Source organism: Ranitomeya variabilis, chromosome 7 (assembly GCF_051348905.1).
Source record: "Ranitomeya variabilis isolate aRanVar5 chromosome 7, aRanVar5.hap1, whole genome shotgun sequence".
NCBI lineage: Eukaryota > Metazoa > Chordata > Amphibia > Anura > Dendrobatidae > Ranitomeya > Ranitomeya variabilis.
This window is the reverse complement of record NC_135238.1, coordinates 143,485,486-143,508,223: the sequence shown is the minus strand read 5'-3', so window position 1 is coordinate 143,508,223 and position 22,738 is coordinate 143,485,486.

Genomic DNA, 22,738 nt, shown 5'->3' with positions numbered 1-22,738 from the left:
AAATCAAATTTTTGTGGTCAGTCAATACCACCACCTGATGCTTAGCCCCCTCTAGCCAATGGCGCCACTCCTCAAACGCCCACTTCATGGCCAAAAGCTCCCTATTCCCAACATCATAATTCCGCTCTGCGGGCGAAAATTTGCGAGAAAAGAAGGCACAAGGCCTAATGACGGAGCAGTCGGAACCTTTCTGCGACAACACTGCCCCAGCTCCGATCTCCGAAGCGTCAACCTCAACCTGAAAAGGCAGATTCACATCAGGCTGACATAACACAGGGGCAGAGGCAAAACGGTGCTTAAGCTCCTGAAAGGCCTCTACAGCATGAGGGGACCAATTAGCAACATCAGCGCCATGTCTGGTCAAATCAGTCAGTGGTTTAACGACATCCGAAAAACCAGCAATAAATCGGCGGTAAAAGTTGGCAAAGCCCAAAAATCTCTGAAGACCCTTAAGAGAGGAGGGCTGAGTCCAGTCACAAATAGCTTGCACCTTGACGGGATCCATCTCAATGGAAGAGGGAGAAAAAATATACCCCAAAAAGGAAATTTTCTGGACCCCAAAAACGCACTTAGACCCCTTCACACATAAAGAATTAGACCGCAGAACCTGAAAAACTCTCCTGACCTGCTGGACATGAGAGTCCCAGTCATCAGAAAAAATCAGAATATCATCCAGATATATTATCATAAATTTATCCAGAAAATCGCGGAAAATATCATGCATAAAAGACTGGAAAACTGAAGGGGCATTAGAAAGACCAAAAGGCATGACCAAATACTCAAAGTGGCCCTCGGGCGTATTAAATGCGGTCTTCCACTCATCCCCCTGCCTGATCCGCACCAAATTATACGCCCCACGAAGATCAATTTTAGAGAACCACTTAGCACCCTCTATACGAGCAAACAAATCAGTAAGCAATGGCAATGGGTATTGGTACTTAACAGTGATCTTATTCAGAAGCCGATAATCAATACATGGTCTCAAAGAGCCGTCCTTTTTTGAGACAAAGAAAAACCCAGCTCCCAAGGGAGAAGAAGATGGACGAATATGTCCCTTTTCCAAAGACTCCTTTATATATTCCCGCATAGCAGCATGTTCCGGCACGGACAGATTAAACAAACGACCCTTTGGATATTTGCAACCCGGTATCAAATCTATGGCACAATCGCACTCACGGTGCGGAGGTAACGACCCAAGCTTGGGTTCGTCAAAGACGTCTTGATAATCTGAGAGGAACTCAGGGACTTCAGAGGGAATGGACGACGAAATAGAAACCAAAGGTAAGTCCCCATGAATACCCTTACATCCCCAGCTCAACACAGACATTGCTCTCCAGTCCAAGACTGGATTGTGAGACTGCAACCATGGCAATCCCAGTACCAAATCGTCATGTAAATTATACAGCACCAGGAAACGAATAATCTCCTGGTGATCCGGATTGATACGCATGGTTACTTGTGTCCAGTATTGTGGTTTATTATTAGCCAATGGGGTGGAGTCAATCCCCTTCAGAGGAATAAGAGTCTCCAAAGGCTCTAAATCAAAACCACAACGATTGGCAAAGGACCAATCCATAAGACTCAGAGCGGCGCCAGAGTCAACATAGGCGTCCGTGGCAATGGATGACAAAGAGCAAATCAGGGTTACAGACAAAATAAACTTAGACTGAATGGTGCCAATGGAAACAGACTTATCAAGCTTCTTAGTACGCCTAGAGCATGCTGATATAACATGAGTAGAATCCCCACAATAGAAGCACAATCCATTCTTCCGTCTAAAATTCTGTCGCTCACTCCTGGACAGAATTGTATCACACTGCATACTTTCTGGCGTCTTTTCCATAGACACCGCCAGATGGTGCACCGGTTTGCGCTCCCGCAGACGCCTATCAATCTGAATAGCCATTGTCATGGACTCATTCAGACCTGCAGGCACAGGGAACCCCACCATAACATCCTTAACGGCATCAGAGAGACCTTCTCTGAAAGTTGCCGCCAAGGCGCACTCATTCCACTGAGTAAGCACAGACCATTTACGGAATTTTTGGCAGTAAACCTCAGCTTCGTCTTGCCCCTGAGATAGTGCCATCAAAGTTTTTTCTGCCTGAAGTTCCAAATGAGGTTCCTCATAAAGCAAGCCCAAGGCCAGAAAAAACGCATCCACATCGCGCAACGCAGGATCCCCTGCTGGCAATGAGAAGGCCCAATCTTGAGGGTCACCCCTGAGCAAGGAAATCACAATCCTAACCTGCTGAGCAGGGTCTCCAGCTGAACGAGACTTCAGGGACAAATAAAGCTTACAATTATTTCGGAAATTCTGGAAGCTAGCTCTATTCCCTGTGAAGAACTCCGGCAAAGGAATTCTCGGCTCAGATACTGGAGCATGTACCACAAAATCTTGTAAATTTTGTACTTTCGTGATGAGATTATTCAAACCCGCAGTTACACTCTGAAGATCCATTATTGTCAGGTGCACACAGAGCCATACAGAGATTAGGAGGAGAGAGAGAAAAAAAACTGCAGCAAGGCAAACTGGAGGGAAAAAAAAAAAAAAAATTCCAGCAGACTTCTTATAACTCTCCTTTCTCAACCTGGGTCTTTAACACTTTATAGGCCGGTCAAACTGTCATGATCTCTGCAGGCAGAGATCATAGCAAGCCTATAGAGGGACAAGCTCTCGGAAGATGGAACTATACTGACCATGAACTAAGCCTGCCGCGCAACTAGAAATAGCCAGGTAGCATTTCCTATTTATTGCTAGATGCCCAGCTCTGGCCTAAGACCTAAATAGCTAGCAGAGGGAAATATAAGACCTGGCTCACCTCTAGAGAAATATTCCAAAGAAGACAGTAGCCCCCCACATATAATGACGGTGAGTTCAGATGAAACAACAAACGCAGCAGGAAAATAGTCTTAGCAAATTTGAGGTCCGCTTACTAGATAGCAGAAGACAGATAGTATACTTTCATGGTCAGCAGAAAAACACTAACAAAACACCATCCAGAGATTACCTTAAACTCTGGCATTAACTCATAACACCAGAGTAGCAATCCCTGATCAACGAGAGCTTTCCAGACACAGTAACAAAACTTCAGCTGTGAACTGGAACAAATAGGCAAAACGAAACATGGACAAAAGTCCAACTTATCTAGTAGTTGTCAGAAGCAGGAACAAGCACTGAGAGGCATCAGATAACATTGTTGACCGGCAAGAAACCACCAGAGAAATGAGCTTAAATAGCGACACCCACTACTGATGGAACCAGGTGAAACAGGAAAGAGGATGACAAGTCCAATTCCACAAGCGGCCACCGGGGGAGCCCAGAATCCAAATTCACAACATTACTCCCTGCCTTTTTCATCTTGGTTGACTGATAAAGATAAGCAGAAAAGTACTAACGGTTTTGTGTGCTTATTCCTGAACAGCTCCGAGTCCTAACAGGTATAGGAAACACTAATTTTCTAAAGTGTGGACTAGACTTTAATATGAGCTAATGTGGCCTACACAAATGTAAAGTGGTGTGTTTGGTGAACTTTATTATTTATTTATTTTTTGGGGGCTGAACTGACAACAGAGAGAGCTGCAGTCACACGGAGACCGTGCAGACAGCCGTAAACGGCGCTGCAAGGCCCAAAAAACCTCCTCTACTTTATCCTATGTAGTGTTTTTCCACAAGTTAGCTGGATACGGGTGGAAAGACACTAATAGGAATTTTTTGAAAAAATGTGCAGCAGCCTGCACTACTTAAAACAAAAGGAAAATTGATTTTACGGTATGACGCAGTGAAGAACCCTGAGCTGGATACAACCAGGCTATGGCTGCTCACAGACTACAGGGCGAGCTGCAGTCACACGGAGACCGTGCAGACAGCCGTAAACGGCGCTGCAAGGCCCAAAAAACCTCCTCTACTTTATCCTATGTAGTGTTTTTCCACAAGTTAGCTGGATACGGGTGGAAAGACACTAATAGGAAATTTTTGAAAAAATGTGCAGCAGCCTGCACTACTTAAAACAAAAGGAAAATTTATTTTACGGTATGACGCAGTGAACAACCCTGAGCTGGATACAACCAGGCTATGGCTGCTCACAGACTACAGGGTGAGCTGCAGTCACACGGAGACCGTGCAGACAGCCGTTAACGGCGCTGCAAGGCCCAAAAAACCTCCTCTACTTTATCCTATGTAGTGTTTTTCCACAAGTTAGCTGGATACGGGTGGAAAGACACTAATAGGAATTTTTTGAAAAAATGTGCAGCAGCCTGCACTACTTAAAACAAAAGGAAAATTGATTTTACTGTATGACGCAGTGAACAACCCTGAGCTGGATACAACCAGGCTATGGCTGCTCACACACTACAGGGCGAGCTGCAGTCACACGGAGACCGTGCAGACAGCCGTAAACAGCGCTGCAAGGCCCAAAAAACCTCCTCTACTTTATCCTATGTAGTGTCTTTCCACAAGTTAGCTGGATACGGGTGGAAAGTCACTAATAGGAATTATTAGAAAAAATGAGCAGCAGACTACACTACTTGAAAAAAAAAAAAAAGAACAGTATGAGGCAATGAACCACCCTCCCTGAACTGAATACAACCAGCTATGGATGGCCTATGGCTGCACACAGACTAGAGAGTGGGCTGCACTCACACACACACACACAGACCTTGCAGATCGCTGTGAAAACAGCGCTGCAAGGCAAAAGCAAGGTGATTAGTAGGTGAACACAGCGGTTGCTAAATTAGCCTTGGAAAAGCACAAAGAAGCAAATCGCTATCTCGAAACTGGCCCTCAGTCAGCAAACAGCGTCCTGTCACTAACTGAATTCACAGCAGAGTGAGCGCAAAATGGCGCCAGCGACTTTTAAACTGCATCATGACATCATTTCAGCAGCCAATCACAGCCTTGCCAGTAGTTTCATGCCCTCCATGCTAAACAGGATGTGCCCACACTTGGAATCATTCTCATTGGCTGATTTCGTGCAAATTTGTGCAGTTTGAATCCTGGGAACTTCCGATTCCGGTATCCGATACGCGGCAAGTATCGGATCTCGGTATCGGAATTCCGATACCGCTAAGTATTGGCCGATACCCGATACTTGCGGTATCGGAATGCTCAACACTAGTCTTCAGTAACGGTAAAGAGACTGCAACCTTGTGTCATCGTTCTTCTCTGTGCCTCTCACCATCCACCGTCTACACACTGGGAAGCCCTGGGGTCATACTTCGCCTGTGAGAAGGTATACCATCTAGCTGCCATAACATCACCCTAGCGGACCCCTTAAAGCAGCGTTGGTCACCCTGACCGAATACCATAGGTGGAATCACAAACATAAACTTTATCCATTTAAAGACCTTTTCCTTCTACATGGGCACCCAGGGCCATGGACCGGGTCACAGCCACAGTGATATCCCCCTGTGAAACAGCAGGACCCGGTACGGAGTACCCCTTGCCCACTGGGCGACTCATATACACTAGTCACTTCGCACACCTTTTGGTCTTTACTTTATGATATGTGGTATGCGCATTATAACTAGAGTTGAGCGACTTTAACTTTTTTCAGATCGAGTCGGGTTTCGCGAAACCCAACTTTGTCAAAAGTCAGGTAGGGTGAAATCGGCCGATTATTGCGAAATGTCAGGGGCCGACTGAAACACGAAACCCAATGCAAGTCAATGGGGAATCAAAGTCGGCAGTGAGTGGAGGACAGGAAAACACCTACAGTGCCCATTTTAATGGCAAAAACATCAATTCTTATTACTTAAGCTTGTCAATCTTAATTTACTTTATAATAATAGTTAGGCATTGAAAACTGGGGGTCATTTGGCTAAAGTTGTGAGGGGTAGGGCTGGCTCAAGATTTTCGTGGGCCCAGGAAATGCGGAATACGTCACAGCGGCGGAGCAGGGAGAGGTAAGTATTTAAACTTTGCAAGTGCTGTGATTCTGAGCAAGCAGTGGGGGCCCACTCATTGGCATTGGCACTGGCACAGGGCCCTCATAGTACAGCGGTGTGTTTGACGGCGGGTGGCGCCTCCCACCGGCAGAGACACTTTTGCGTACTATGAGGGGCCCTGTGCCAGTGATGTCGCCAACGAGTATGCCCCCCCACCTGATGAAGGAACTTGCACTTTCATCTGCACCTTCCTCTTTGTCCCCGTGTAAGGTTGTATAGTATGTGGGAAGGGGAACCTGACTTTTAGCAGGGTCAGATTCTGGCTGTGTAGAGTGCAAGGGGAATGTAGTGGTCTGGGTCAATATACCAGCAGACTTATCTAGCAGTGGCTGGGCAATGGGCAGGATGAGGAGGAAACACAGATATAGCCCCAAATAATAAAATGGGCTAAATGCAGTTCAAATGTGGTAACAGGACTAAACAGCCGGCTTTGCTTTGTTCAGTGGAGGACAACTGTAATGAGTGGCAGACACAGTTAGTAGGCCCAAATAATAAAGTAGGCTAAATGCAGTTCAAAATTGGTAACAGGACTAAACAGGCGGCATTGCTTTGTTCAGTGGAGGACAAATGTAATGAGTGGCAGACACAGATAGTAGGCCCAAATAATAAAGTGGGCTAAATGTCTGCCAAAAAATTGTTCATAAATAAACAGGTGGCATAGCTAGGTACAGGTGTGGGCTCCTCTGCTGAGTAACAGACAGTGGTAGTAGGCGCAAAGTATTAACTGGTCTAAATGGAGGCCAGGGTCCCTGTATATTTTAACTATAATCTATCATTTCAACAAATTTGTATTGGCAGTGCCATTGAAGGATTTAACAGCACAGACTACATAGTGGTGGAGCAGGGAGAGGTAAGTATTGCAAGTGGTACAGCACTGTTCGAGCTGGGGGGGAACACTCTTTCGTGGGCGGCGGTACTGGCACAGGGCCCCTCATATTACAACGGTGTGTCTGACATTGGTTGTGCACCACCCCCGTCAGAGACACTTCATTGTACTATGAGGGACCCTGTGCCAGTGCCGTCGCCCAAGAGTGGGCACACCCACCTGTCCAGGCAAACAGCACTCGCACGTGTGCTTGCGCCAGGTGGTGACCACGGCCCTGTGGGGGGAGTCAGCCCATTTAGGGAGGTATAAAAATGGCCTACGGTGGACATTCAGCAGCTGCAAATGGAGGAATTGGAGCAGTCAGTAAGAGGAGGCCAAAAGCAAGACATTTTTCAGGCAAGCTACGTGTCAGCAGGGGAAGGTGGGGCCAAATAGTTTGAAATCCATGATTGGTTCATTTTAATGAAGGTTATATCATCAACATTTCGGGTACCCAGACTTGTCCTTTTTTCAGTCATTATTGAACCAGCAGCACTGAAGACTCTTTCTGATAGCACACTAGCAGCAGGGCAAGCGAGCTCCTGTAATGCATATTCTGCCAATTCAGGCCAGGTGTCTATTTTAGATGCCCAGTAATCAAAGGGGAATGACCTGTGAGGGAGAACATCGATAAGGGAGGGAAAGTAGTTCGTAACCATACAGGAGAAATGCTGTCTCCTGTCACTTTGAATCGATGCAGCAGTACCTGTCGTGTCAGCGGTCAATGCGAAATCACTCCACAACCTGGTCATAAAACCCCTCTGTCCAACGCCACTTCGGATTTGTGCACCTCTAACACCTCTGCCATGTTGCCCCCTACGGCTCGTGTGAGAACCATCACCGCCGTTGTGTGCTGGGAATGCCTGAACCAAACGGTCTACAAGAGTTGCTTGTTTGGTAATCAATATTTGGTCAAGCTTCTCATGTGGCATGATATTTTGTAATTTTCCTTTATATCGTGGATCCAGGAGGCAGGCCAACCAGTAATCGTCATCGGTCATCATTTTGACAATGCGGAGGTCGCTTTTTAGGATACGCAAGGCATACTCAGCCATGTGGGCCAATGTTCAAGGTGTCAATTCACTGCTTGTGCTGGGTTGAGGAGCACTTTCTTGCAAATCAACATCACTTGTGTCCCGCAAAAACCCTGTACCTGACCTTGCAACTCCACCAGTTTCTATTGCCCCCTGAGAAGCATCTTCCCCCCATAAATATTCATCCCCATCATCCTCCTCCTCCTTCTCTTCATCTGCCACCTCGTCCAGGACAGTTCCCTGAGCAGACAATGGCTGACTGTCATCAAGGCTTCCCTCCTCCTTGGCTGCAGATGCCTGCTCCTTAATGTACGTCAAACTTTGCATCAGCAGACGCATTAGTGGGATGCTCATGCTTATGATGGCGTCGTCTGCACTTACCAGCCGTGTGCATTCCTCAAAACACTGAAGGACTTGACAGAGGTCTTGTAGCTTCGACCACTGCACACCAGACAACTCCATGTCTGCCATCCAAGTGCCTGCCCATGTATGTGTATCCTCCCACAAATAAATTACAGCATGCCTCTGTTCGCACAGCCTCTGAACCATGTGCAGTGTGGAGTTCCACCTTGTTGCAACGTCGATTATTAGGCAGTGCTGGGGAAGATTCAGCGATCGCTGATGGTTCAGCATACGGCTGGCGTGTATTAGCGACCGGCGGATGTGCGAGCAAAGTCTTCGCACCTTCAGGAGCAGGGCGGGTAACCCCAGATAACTTTTCAGGAAGCACTGCACCACCAGGTTCAAGGTGTGAGCCAGGCAAGGTATGTGTTTCAGTTCTGAAAGGGCTATGGCAGCCATAAAATTCCTTCCGTTATCACTGACTACCTTGCCTGCCTCAAGATGTACACTGCCCAGCCATGACTTTCTTGCAGCAAGTACTCGGCCAGTACTTCCGCGGTGTGTCTGTTGTGCCCAAACACTTCATTTGTAACACAGCCTGCTGACGCTTACCACTAGCTGTTCGATAATGGGACACCTCGTGTGCAACACTGGCAGCTGCGGATGGAGTGGTCGTGCGACTGCGCTCTGTGGATGAGCTTTCGCTTCTGGAGGAGGAGGAGGAGGAGGGGTGGCGAATGCCTACAGCCAACTGTTTCCTAGACCGTGGGCTAGGCAGAACTGTCCCACTATGGCTGTCCCCTGTGGACCCTGCATCCACCACATTAACCCAGTGCGCCGTGATGGGCACGTAATGTCCCTGGCCATGCCTACTGGTCCATGCATCTGTTGTGAGGTGCACCTTTCCACTGACTGATTGCCTCAGTGCATGGACAATGCGGTCTTTGACATGCTGGTGGAGGGCTGGGATGGCTTTTCTCGCAAAGAAGTGCCGACTGGGTAGGTCATAGCGTGGTACTGCGTAGGCCATCAGGTCTTTGAAAGCTTCACTTTCAACCAACTGGTAGGGCATCATCTCTAACGAGATTAATATAGCAATGTGGGCGTTCAAACCCTGTGTATGAGGATGAGAGGATGAGTACTTTCTTTTCCTAACGAGAGTCTCTTGTAGGGTGAGCTGGACTGGAGAGCTGCATATGGTGGAACTAGCGGTGTTGGTGGTGGACATGGCGGATTGAGAGAGGGTTGGTGATGGTATTCTTGATGTTGGCCTACATACAGTGTTTCCTACCAATAACCTTGTGATTCCCTGACTGCTTTGGCCTTTCGACGATACCTCCACATTTGCTGCTGGTGGTGTCCTAACCGGTGGGCTTACAGTGTGGGAAGCAATGTAGTGTTGCTGACTAGCTTCATTTTGAGCAGGTGCACCAACGGTACGTGACGTTTGGTAGTTAGTCCAGGCTTGCAAGTGCATGCTGGTTAAATGTCTACGCATGCACATTGTATTTAAATTTTGAAGATTCTTCCCTCTGCTAAAGGTCTTTGAGCATTTCTTACAGATAACTTTTGACTGATCATTCGGATCTTGGTTAAAAAATTGCCACACTGCACTCTTCCTACTATGGAATACCTTTTCAGGCATTGCACGCTATGCTACTTTCACCGGATGACCACGCTGTACTAAAACTGTTTTTGTTTTTGATACACGTTTTTGGCCTGATACGGGCCTGCCAGATGACAGCTGTTGTGATGTAGATGGCTGATGCGGATCATCCTCCTCCGCTTCTGAGCTACTGGCAGCGGTACCCTCTTCCCCCAATGGCTGCCAATCTGTGTCAACAACTGGGTCATCTAGCACCTCCTCTTCAATGTCATGTGCACATTCCTCTGTGTCACCGTGTAGGGTGCTATAGCGTTTGGGTCGGGGCACCATAGTCTCATCAGGGTCAGATTCTGGCTGAGTACACTGCGCGGGCAATGTAGTGATCTGAGTCAATGGAACAGCATAATAATCTAGCTGTGGCTGTGCAACAGTGCACTCCATGTCCGTTTCATCTTGTAATGGGCAATTAACAATTTCCCTTTCTAACCCAGGCATGGTATGTGTAAAGAGCTCCATGGAGTAACCTGTAGTGTCGCCTGATGCATCCTTCACTTTTGATTTGGGTGAAGGACACAAGGAAACGTCTTGTTCCTGACCGGGAGCATCCACTGACGACTCGCTGCTTTTATATTTGGAACTTTCTGAAGAGGAGGCGAAAGAGCTAGAGGCTGAGTCAGCAAGGAAAGCCCAAACTTTTTCCTGCTGCTCCGGCTTTAAAAGCTGTTTTCCTACTCAAAGATAAGGGAGCCTTCGAGGCCTTGTGTATCCTGACGATGACACTGGCTCAACACCTCCAGCCTTAGGTGCTATTGTGCTTCTGCCACTACCACCAGATGCACCACCACCATCAGTACAAGCTGGCAACGACCGCTCATGGGCTCTTCCACCAGACGTCCTCATTTTTTGGAAAATCTAACCAAAATAACACCCGTTATATGGTACTGTAAAACAAGGTAGAAGGTGTATATAAACTTGTTGAGAATTTGAATCTGCCCTGTTTTTTGGGAGACTGAACCAAAACTCAGGCCCAGTGTATAAAACAACACAATGTAAGTGGCAGAAAGTGGTTGGCTGATATACGACAAACTAACAGGACTGTAGTATATCCACTTTGTGAGAATTTGAATCTCCCCTTTTTTGGGGGGAGACTGAACCAAAACTCACGCCCAGTGTAAAAAACAACACAATGTAAGTGGCAGAAAGTGGCTGGCTGATATACGACAAACTAACAGGACTGAAGTATATCCGCTTTTTGAGGATTTGAATCTCACTTTTTTGGGGGGGAGACTGAACCAAAACTCAGGCCCAGTATATAAAACAACACAATGTAAGTGGCAGAAAGTGGCTGGAAGATATATGAAAAAATACAAGGACTGTAGTACAATTTCAATCTCCCTACAATGATCTCAGGACAAGTATGGCAGCAATAAGGACTGCTGCACACAAAAGTGCACTGTGGACAAATAAACAAGATAACTGTGCTGAAAGGAGCAACAGGGTTTTTGCTTTTAAAAAAGCAGTTGGTTTGCACAGCAGCTTGCAAACAGCAACGCAGCTATCAAGGAGCTTTATAAGGCAGCCTAATAAGCTACAGAGCTGATGCACAAAAATATAGCCTCCACTGTCCCTGCAAAAAAAAAGGTGGTGTTGGACAGTGGAAATCGCTACAGCACAAGCGGTTTGGGGGTTAATCTTCCCTCCCTAACTATATGCCTTCTTCTGATGAAGCTGCAGCAACCTCTCCCTATGCTAAGATCGGCAGAAGTAAAATGGCTGTCGGCGTGCACGCCCTCTTTATACCCCCTGTGACGCCGCAGAAAGCAAGCCAATCACTGTCATGCCCTTCTCTAAGATGGTGGGGACCGAGACCTATGTCATCACGCTGCCCACACTCTGCGTCCTCCTTCACTAGCTGAAAAATGGTGGTGAAAGCGTCATATGAAACGTGACTTTGGCGCGGAGATCGCCGACCGCATGGCCGATCCCACACTAGGATCGGGTTGTGTTTCATGAAACCCGACTTTGCCGAAAGTCGGCGATTTTTAAATTTGTCCGATCCGTTTCGCTCAACCCTAATTATAACATGTGCATTATAACAAATGCAAAGCCAAAGCCCAAAACTATCACTGACACGAGCTGCCAGCAAGAGCACCAAGAAATAGAAACCCCTAAACCAAAGAGAGGCAGACATAGTTAACCCCGCCATGACCAGGCTGGAGGAGGAGAAGCAAAAAGCAAACTCTGACCCAGATCATGACAGTTTGCATGGAACAGGTTGCAAATGGACATTTTGTTCATCTCAGAACTCTCTTTAAAAAAGTCTCAAACTGGGAACACCTAACTCTTTGATGAAAAAATTTAGGACTGTCGGTGCTCTGCAGACCATTTGTCCACCTTTTCCCTCTGGTCACCCCAGTGCCTCCTCCTGTCTGTTTCGGTGCTGCTGATCTCTCCCCCTCAGAACTGCTGGCCTCGTTCTGCATGCCAGCTTCCCAGGTTGGTTCAGTGACTTCAACATCTTCCACCACAGCACCCTGGTGCTCCTGACTTTGAGACTTAACAAGACTTTGAGGCAACTGTGACTGATCATCATCTTCCTCCTTATCCCAAATTTTCTGCTCTCCACTATCATGCTCTTGTGGCCATGGCTTCGCTAACTTTTGTGCATCACTAAACAGCGTGTCATCCTGTCTCTCATAGAGCATGCAGGTTAAGAGGCCACAATCAAGAAATGTTGTGGTAAACAGCTCTTCGGAGAGTCCTAGTGTGGCATCATAAGTCTACTGGGAACCAACATGGTGGGAGGAAGGAGGATTAGGGTGAGGAGTAAATGATCTAGACTTTAGCTTGGTGAGACTGGACTGTGTGGAAGACTATGTGGTACTGTCAAGCTTGCTGGAAGCATTATATGCTATATGACTCACCACCTGTTTGCACTGTTCTGGCTTCAGAAATGGTGTACTGCACCTCCCTGCAAAGTGGGACAAGAACCTGTGTCATGGATGGGCGTGTTTCTTGTGCTACAGCAACAGGCATAGTCACACCTGCTCCACATCCCAACTGGCTTAGTAAAATGTAAATACTAATTAATACTAATTAATAAATTATTAAATTACTAATTGTAAAGAAATATTCACAATAAAACACTTGAATGTTAAAATGTTGTGGTTTCGTTGCACTTTACAAAAACATTTTTTGCCCGAACTGTATGTGCTGCAAACAATTAGCCCTTAGAAGGATTGTTAGTATGATGGCTTAGCTTCAGCACCAGTATCAACACGACAGGCCTCTGATTTCATTGCACTGTGCACACAGGCCTTGACAAGCACTCTATCCCTCCAATGGGAAGTGAAGTGTCACAAAGGTGTGCAATGGCGTCAGTGTACGGAGGAGAGCCAAGCTAGCGGTCTCTCCTACGTGTCTGGGCCGGAACTGTCAGGGCTGTCACCAGTGTTGAGGGGGAAGAGATTGCTGACTGGAGCAGTTCAAGACACCTGACTGATGGGGGCGGGTCTGACATAAATAGCAGTTTGAGCGGAAAGATGTGACACTTGGTGGGGAACGAGCTTGTGATTAGTGAGACGGTTGACTCCCTCTGCACAGATACATGCCCGCTAGCTGTGCCTATACCCCCAGCTAGCCAGACTTCTGACACAACCTATCCTTAGCCCAGAGAGATGCCCGCACCAGGACAGAGTAGGTACATTGTCTCCGTTTACCATTGCGGAGGCACCGCTTAGTCCCATCCTTGCGGTGTCTGCTAAGGACCAGACCGTACCTGTGGCTGTGTCCGCTGGACTGTGTGCTTCTACTGCGGCCTTGCCTACTGAACTTTCTGCTTCTTCTTCTTTGCTCCCGACCATCACCTCTACTCCGCCGTGTGCACGGATCAGGAGATCACATGCCAAAGAACCCGGAGGATTCATCGTCGCAAGGAGAAAGTGCATCGCTCATCTGTGGGACCGGATCAGAGACATCTCGTGCCACCTGCGGCGCCACCGAGGGATCTTCCAGCCACCTTCCTCCAGCGCACAGAGACTGATAACTTAATCTGTTATATTCTATTTCATTTGACTGTTCCCCATCCTCCAATTACATCCCTTAACCCCATGCTTCTACCATTACTGTTTCTACATATAAAGAACCTGTTAACCCTTGCTCTGCCTCCTGTGTGTCACTGCATTCTATGCAAATGCTAGCATCCTACATCAGTGTGCAAAGCTGTTTTACAGGTGTCCTTTTATAACCTTCTATGATGTGACACTGCCAACCAATCTCAGTATCACAATCACAGTAATCACCGAGCACATTCAAGCACCGTGATACTTGAGTGATAACCGAATATCACGGAGCACGTTCGCTCATCCATATTGAACACAGTAAAAAGTTAGAAATTTTTTTTAAGAAGTATTACAAAATTAAAAATACACATAAAATTTCATATCACACCCTTTTTGCCCCAGTAAAATAAAACAATAAAAAGTAATACACTTATTTGGTTTTGCTGATTTCAGAAATGTGAGACCTATCAAAATATAAAGTAAATTAATCGGATCAGTAAAAGACGTAACAAGAAAAAAAAATAAATCAAAACATTAAATCTGCCCAAAATGTTATAAATAAAAATGTCAGATCAAACTGCAAAAATGTAACCCTCATCCAACTCGAGATCCCAAAAAATGGAAATGCAGCGCCCCAGAGTCCTGGTCGTTGCAGTAATGTAGCTCTGCCGCTAAGGAGAGTGATGTTACGTCTGATTGCACTAAAGGAGTTCACCTGACCAGGTATCACACACACACTACACTTCACACTCCGGCCGCCAGGGGGAGTGGTTCTATCTAGTAGGCCACTCCTCCCGCTCTGGTAAAACTGGGGGTTGGACAGGAAGTTAGAGAGAAAGCAGCCCGGGAGAGTTCGGGAGAGGACCTGTCAGGGGTGGGATCCTGACAGTGGCCTAGCGAAAAGGACAGATCGTTACAGGGCCTGTTGTGGACTGGTGATTTAGGAGCGACATGCGACTAGCTCTGAGCAGGTGGTAACTATACAGACCGCAGTTCCTGATCTTAACACACTAGCAATAGCCGTGGGATGTTCCTGTCACTCCCTGGACACCTCGTCACAGCCGGAGAACTAGCTACCCCTAAAGGTAGAAACAGGAAAGCTATCTTGCCTCAGAGAAAATCCCCAAAGGATAGACAGCCCCCCACAAATAATGACTGTGAGAGGAGAAGGAAATGACCTACGTAGTATGAAACAAGATTTAGCAAAGGAGGCCACTTCTAGCTAGATAGATAGTACAGGAAAGAACACTGTGCGGTCAGTAGTGTTGAGCGATACCTTCCGTGCCATGCACACATTTTGCGCTGCCCGACTTCTGACATCATTTGGTGTCAGGCTGGCTGCGCCTGTGCGGCTGCGCTGGCCGAGAGCCCGCCTCGCAGTGTCGTCTAATGTAATCCCACCGCGGGCCTGGGATCCGTGGCCATGCGCAGTGCATATCCTCACCTCTCACTCATCTCCCTACGGCTTCTTCAGACTGTGCGGTGTCACGGCCGTGGCATGCTATTAGGGACCAGCTGACACCGCACAGTCTGAAGAAGCCGTAGGGAGATGAGTGAGAGGTGGAGGTTCAGATATGCACTGCGCATGTCCATGGATCTCAGGCCCCCAGTGGGATTAAATCAGAAGACAGTACGAGGCGGGCTCTCGGCCAGCGCAGCCGCACAGGCGCAGCCAGCCTGACACCAAATGATGTCAGAAGACGGGCAGCGCAAAATGTGTGCATGGCCAAGGGCTAACCTAACAGCGCAGGCTCCGGGACTGATTCAAACAACGCTGAGGAGGCGGCGCACGGCACCAAAGGGGTAAGAATGACGGCTGTGCTGCGTCACATCACAAAGGAAAGTTCCACCAACCGGACGTTATCACGGTAGGAGGGGACACTTTTCATAAGTGTTAGGTTCAGCATGTGCAAGGACCACCACGAAAAGAGGCACTTTTTCCCTTTGCATCATTACTGCTGCACAAGGTGGCTCCTTCAGTAACAAACGCCTGGGGGGGGGACAGGTTCCCTTAAATTTAACTTGTTGTGCCTGCGTGGCGGTCGCAGTACACATTGCCGTATACACAGCAGGGGAACAGCTGGCGGAGCTGAACCCCACTAACACATTGGTGAGGTGTTTGGCTCTGTGCGGACAGCACTTCTGGACGGCAACTAGCGGTGTTGGAGCCCAGGGACAGGTGGAGGAGGAGGAGGTGGAGGAGGTAGGAGGAGGTAGGAGGGATTGCCACACACACAGCAGGGGAACAGCTGACATTACTGAACCCCAATAACAGAGGAGGGACTGTTGGGACTGTGCGGAGAGCACTTCTGGATGGCAACTAACGGTGTTGGAGCCCAGGGACAGGTGGAGGAGGAGGAGGTGGAGGAGGTAGGAGGAGGTAGGAGGGATTGCCACACACACAGCAGGGGAACAGCTGACGTTACTGAACCCCAATAACAGAGGAGGGACTGTGCGTAGAGCACTTCTGGACGGCAACTAGCGGTGTTGGAGCCCAGGGACAGGTGGAGGAGGAGGAGGTGGAGGTAGGAGGAGGTAGGAGGGATTGCCACACACACAGCAGGGGAACAGCTGACGTTACTGAACCCCAATAACAGAGAAGGGACTGTTGGGACTGTGCGGAGAGCACTTCTGGATGGCAACTAGCGGTGTTGGAGCCCAGGGACAGGTGGAGGAGGAGGAGGTGGAGGAGGTAGGAGGAGGTAGGAGGGATTGCCACACACACAGCAGGGGAACAGCTGACGTTACTGAACCCCAATAACAGAGGAGGGACTGTTGGGACTGTGCGGAGAGCACTTCTGGACGGCAACTAGCGGTGTTGGAGCCCAGGGACAGGTGGAGGAGGAGGAGGTGGAGGAGGTAGGAGGAGGTAGGAGGGATTGCCACACACACAGCAGGGGAACAGCTGACGTTACTGAACCCCAATAACAGAGGAGGGACTGTTGGGACTGTGCGGAGAGCACTTCTGGACGGCAACTAGCGGTGTTGGAGCCCAGGGACAGGTGGAGGAGGAGGAGGTGGAGGAGGTAGGAGGAGGTAGGAGAGATTGCCACACACACAGCAGGGGAACAGCTGACGTTACTGAACCCCAATAACAGAGGAGGGACTGTTGGGACTGTGCGGAGAGCACTTCTGGACGGCAACTAGCGGTGTTGGAGCCCAGGGACAGGTGGAGGAGGAGGAGGTGGAGGAGGTAGGAGGAGGTAGGAGGGATTGCCACACACACAGCAGGGGAACAGCTGACGTTACTGAACCCCAATAACAGAGGAGCGACTGTTGGGACTGTGCGGAGAGCACTTCTGGACGGCAACTAGCGGTGTTGGAGCCCAGGGACAGGTGGAGGTGGAGGAGGTAGGAGGAGGTAGGAGGGATTGCCACACACACAGCAGGGGAACAGCTGACGTTACTGAACCCCAATAACAGAGGAGGGACTGTTGGGACTGTGCGGAGAGCACTTCTGGACGGCAACTAGCGGTGTTGGAGCCCAGGGACAGGTGGAGGAGGAGGAGGTGGAGGAGGTAGGAGGAGGTAGGAGGGATTGCCACACACACAGCAGGGGAACAGCTGACGTTACTGAACCCCAATAACAGAGGAGGGACTGTTGGGACTGTGCGGAGAGCACTTCTGGACGGCAACTAGCGGTGTTGGACCCCAGGGACAGGAGGAGGAGGAGGAGGTGGAGGAGGTAGGAGGAGGTAGGAGGGATTGCCACACACACAGCAGGGGAACAGCTGACGTTACTGAACCCCAATAACAGAGGAGGGACTGTTGGGACTGTGCGGAGAGCACTTCTGGACGGCAACTAGCGGTGTTGGAGCCCAGGGACAGGTGGAGGAGGAGGAGGTGGAGGAGGTAGGAGGAGGTAGGAGGGATTGCCACACACACAGCAGGGGAACAGCTGACGTTACTGAACCCCAATAACAGAGGAGGGACTGTTGGGACTGTGCGGAGAGCACTTCTGGACGGCAACTAGCGGTGTTGGAGCCCAGGGACAGGTGGAGGAGGAGGAGGTGGAGGAGGTAGGAGGAGGTAGGAGGGATTGCCACACACACAGCAGGGGAACAGCTGACGTTACTGAACCCCAATAACAGAGGAGCGACTGTTGGGACTGTGCGGACAGCACTTCTGGATGGCAACTAGCGGTGTTGGAGCCCAGGGACAGGTGGAAAAGCAGAGGAACACAATGTAGGCCGAAGCCTGAGAAAGTCGAAAGGGAACCTTTAACCCCCCCCCCCAAGGCATTTGTAGCTGAAAGAGCCAGCTTGTGCAGCACAAAAGATGCAAAAGGGAAAGGTGGCTCTTTTCATTATGGTCCTTGCAAACACAGAACTAAACACTTATAAAATGTGTCCCCTGAAACCGTGAGACCGTCCCGGAGGTGGGACTTTCCTTCGTAATATGACGCAGCACAGCCGTCATTCCTACCCCCTTGGCGCCGTGCCCCGGCTCCTCAGCGTTGTTTGATTCCGTCTCGGAGTCTGCGCTGTTATGTTATCCCTTGGCCAGGCACACTTAGCGCTGCCCATCTTCTGACATCATTTGGTGTCAGGCTGGCTGCGCCTGTGCGGACGCGCTGGCCGAGAGCCCGCCTCGCAGTGTCGTCTAATGTAATCCCACCGCGGGCCTGGGACCCATGGCCATGCGCAGTGCATATCCTCGCCTCTCACTCCCCTCCCTACGGCTTCTTCAGACTGTGCGGTGTCACGGCCGTGGCATGCTATTAGGGACCAGCTGACACCGCACAGTCTGAAGAAGCCGTAGGGAGATGAGTGAGAGGTGGAGGTTCAGATATGCACTGCGCATGTCCATGGATCTCAGGCCCCCAGTGGGATTAAATCAGAAGACACTGCGAGGCGGGCTCTCGGCCAGCGCGGCCGCACAGGCGCAGCCATCCTGACACCAAATGATGTCAGAAGACGGGCAGCGCTAAGTGTGCCTGGCCACGGGATAACATAACAGCGCAGGCTCCGGGACGGAATCAAACAACGCTGAGGAGCCGGGGCACGGCGCCAAGGGGGTAGGAATGACGGCTGTGCTGCGTCATATTACGAAGGAAAGTCCCACCTCTGGGACGGTTTTACGGTATCAGTGGACACATTTTATAAGTGTTAAGTTCTGCGTGTGCAAGGAGCTAAACAAAAATAACTACCTTTTCCTTGTGCAGCATTACTGCTGCACAAGGTGGCTCTTTCAGTAACAAACGCCTTGGGGGGGGGCAGATTCCCTTACATTTCAGTTGTTGTGTCAGCGTGGCGGTCGCAGGACACATTGCCGGCTACACAGCTGGGGATCAGCTGACGTTACTGAAACCCAATAACACTGGGTCGTATGTTTTGACTGTGCAGACGGCACTTCTGAGCCTCAACTGACGGTGATGGAGCCCAGGAATTTAAGTTCAGGTGGTAGAAAGATGAACACAACAGGAGACCTGGATAACGTAGACAGTGACCTAATTATTTAATCAGGAAGAGGAGTGGCAAATTCCTGCGAGATCCAGGCCTTGTTCATTTTCAGGAAAGTAAGCCGGTCAACGTTATCGGAGGATAGTCGCATGCGACGGTCAGTTAGTACACCACCTGCAGCACTAAAGACACGTTCCGATAATACACTGGCTGCAGGGCAAGCCAGCACCTCCAATGCATACTGGCTTAGCTCTGGCCATGTATCCAGCTTTGAGACCCAAAACTTGAAAGGGGAAGAGCCGTCTGGGAGTACAGCAAGAGGGCAAGACATTTAGTCTGTCACCATCTGACGGAACCGTTGCCTCCTGCTGACTGGAGCCGTCTGTGATGGTGTAGACTTTTGTTGCGGGCACAGAAAACTGTGCCACAGTTGGGCCATACTGGTCTTGCCTTGGGCAGAGGCACTGCTTCTGCTCCCTCTTTGTGCAGAGCCTCCACCACTGCCTGGACGCACTGAGCTGCTTTGGAATGCACTAGCAGCACTTCTCTCAGTTGGAATGGAGAAGATGATGGAATTCACCAGTGTGTCTTGGTACTCCCGCATTTTTCGCTCCCGGTTCAACGGTGTGATGAGGCTTTCTACGTTGTCCCGGTAGCGAGGATCGAGGAGGGTGAACACCCAATAATCAGACATGTTGAGAATGTGGGCAATGCGGCGGTCGTTTCTCAGGCACTGCAGCATATAATCCACCATGTGCTGCAGACTGCCAACTGCCCAAGAAACGCTGTCCCCTGCTGGAGGCGTGATCTCTGCCCGCTCGTCATCACCCCACCCTCGCTGTACACACTGAGTACTGGACAATTGTGTAACTCCCTCCTCTGGACGGATGTCTTCCTCCTCCATTGACTCCTCCTCATCCTCCTCACAAACTGTCCCCTGCCTACGCATTTGTGAGGAACCACGTGGCGCTGACTGTCCAGAAGATGATGGAAATGCTGAATCCTCATCCTCCACCTCTTCCACAACATCATCCCTTAGCGCTTGCAGTGATTTTTCAAGCAGGCAGATAAGGGGGACAGTCATGCTGACTAGTGCATCATCTGCACTCGCCATCCGCGTGGAATGATCAAAGGGACGCAAAACATGGCAGACGTCATTCATAGTGGCCCACTCTGTGGTTGTGAAGTCTGTACGGCGCTGAGTGCGACTTCTTTGCGCCTGAAGCAGCTGGTACTCCATTACAGCTTGCTGCTGCTCACACAACCGCTCCAACATATGTAACGTGGAATTCCACCTGGTAGGTAGGTCACATATGATGCGATGTTCCGGCAGGCGGTGTCGGCGCTGCAGAGCCGCAATGCGCACTTTTGCCGTGCTGGAACGCCGCAAGTGAGCACACTCTAGGCGGACCTTGTGCAGCAGTGCATCAAGATCCGGATAGTCCCTCAAGAAACTCTGCACGACCAAATTGAGCACATGTGCCAGACATGGGATGTGAGTGAGGTTGCCGAGGCCCAGAGCTGCCACCAGATTTCGGCCATTATCACACACTACCATGCCTGGCTGGAGATTCGCTGGCACAAACCACACATCGCTCTCCTGCTTGATGGCATTCCAGAGCTCCTGCGCTGTGTGGCTTCGATTCCCCAAATAAATTAATTTCAAGACGGCCTGTTGACGTTTGGCCACGGCTGTGCTCATGTCGGTCGTAACAGGTACACGTTCATCACGGGTCCATGTGGAGGTGGACTGTGACGGCTCCTGCAGCGATGATTCTGAGGAACTGGTGTAAGAGGAGGAGTCAATGCGTACAGAATGGATTCCTGCAATCCTTGGAGTGGGCAGGACACGTCCTGCGCCACTCGCACGGTCTGTACCCGGCTCAACGACATTAACCCAATGGGCAGTGAGGGAAAGGTATCGCCCCTGTCCATGTTGACTGGTCCACGCATCGGTGGTGAGGTGGACCTTGCTACTGACGGCGTTCAGTAGCGCGTGTTTTATGTGTCCCTCCACATGCTTGTGCAGGGCAGGGACGGCTTGCCTGCTGAAGTAAAAGCGGCTGGGCACATTGTACTGTGAGACTGCCAATGACATCAAGTCACGGAAGCTGTCAGTCTCCACCAGCCTGAATGACAGCATTTCCAGTGACAGAAGTTTGGCAATGCCTGCAGTCAGAGCCTGTGCTCGTGGGTGGTTTGACGAGAAATGCCGCCTTTTCTCCCATGCCTGTACTACCGATGGCTGTAGACTGGGCTGGGAGTGTGTGGATGACTGGGAAAGTGGTGCTGCGGGTGGAATTACAGCGGGTCTCTGGACAACAGGGCCAGAGGTTCTTCCACGGCGATCCTGGGAGGAAGCCGAACCAGCTGCGTGTGAGCTGGAGGAAGAGGCAACACGAGCTGAAGAGGTGGTAGCTGCCGCTGTTGGTTGGCCTAGCTCTTCAGTGTGTTTTTCTAACTCCGCCGGGTGCCTGGTGCGCACATGTTTCCACATGTTGGAGGTTTTGAGGTTGCTGACATTTTTCCCTCTTTTGACTTTGTGATGACACACCTTGCATTTGACATAGCAAATGTCATCTGCAACTGTGTCAAAAAAGGACCAGGCACTGCAAGTCTTGGGAGCGCCCTTTTTGGCTTTTGGAAGAGACATGCTCCTAACGGGTGCCAAAGCGGAGGCTGCAGGATCCGCAGTCTTCCCCCTCCCTCTCCCTCTTTGGGCCGTACGGGGAATTGCAGCGCCCCAGAGTCCTGGTCGTTGCAGTACTGTGGCTTCGCCACTAAGGGGAGCCATGGTGCGTTCGATGGCACTGAAGGAGTTCCTCCAATCAGGTATCACAGACACCAATATGTTTCACAGCTGGGCCTCCGGGGGGAGCTAAGGGTGCTATTCATTAGGCCACTCCCCACCATAGTGGGTAAACTGGGGGTCAGGCAGGAAGTTAGTAGAGAAAGCTGACTGGATCGAACGAAGCAACACCTAGTGAGAGAGGGTGTTGTGGAGGAAGAGACAGTAGGGTCTCTGCCAGGGGTGGGATCCTGGCAGAGGCTTGGCATTGAAAGAACGTAACGGGACCGTGCCTGCTCAGAATAGCGGCGGTGCCCTAAGAAAGGATTAGAAGCGAGATAGATTGTGCTGAGTGAGAAACGAAATCAAGCAGAAGGAGAATACCAGCAGGGGTTTTGTTGAAAGAGGCAGCACCTTGCTGAGGCGCATTACCGGTGGCCGGAACGCCGAGGGAGTGGAATAATATACAGCTTTAAGCCATACTCCAAACAGCGGCAGGACAGTCAGTCTCAGGCGGGCTGTCTACCACATATCACCTATGAAGTCTTGGGGGGCAATTGCGGGAGAGGGGCGTCTCTAGGGTCCCGGAAGAACTCCAGGCCTACCTGACAAACGGGTGCCGTTCTTACTGTAACATCAGGAAGGGACGGAAGATTAGCAGAAGATCAGTTAATCGAGTTGTGAGGGAACTTAA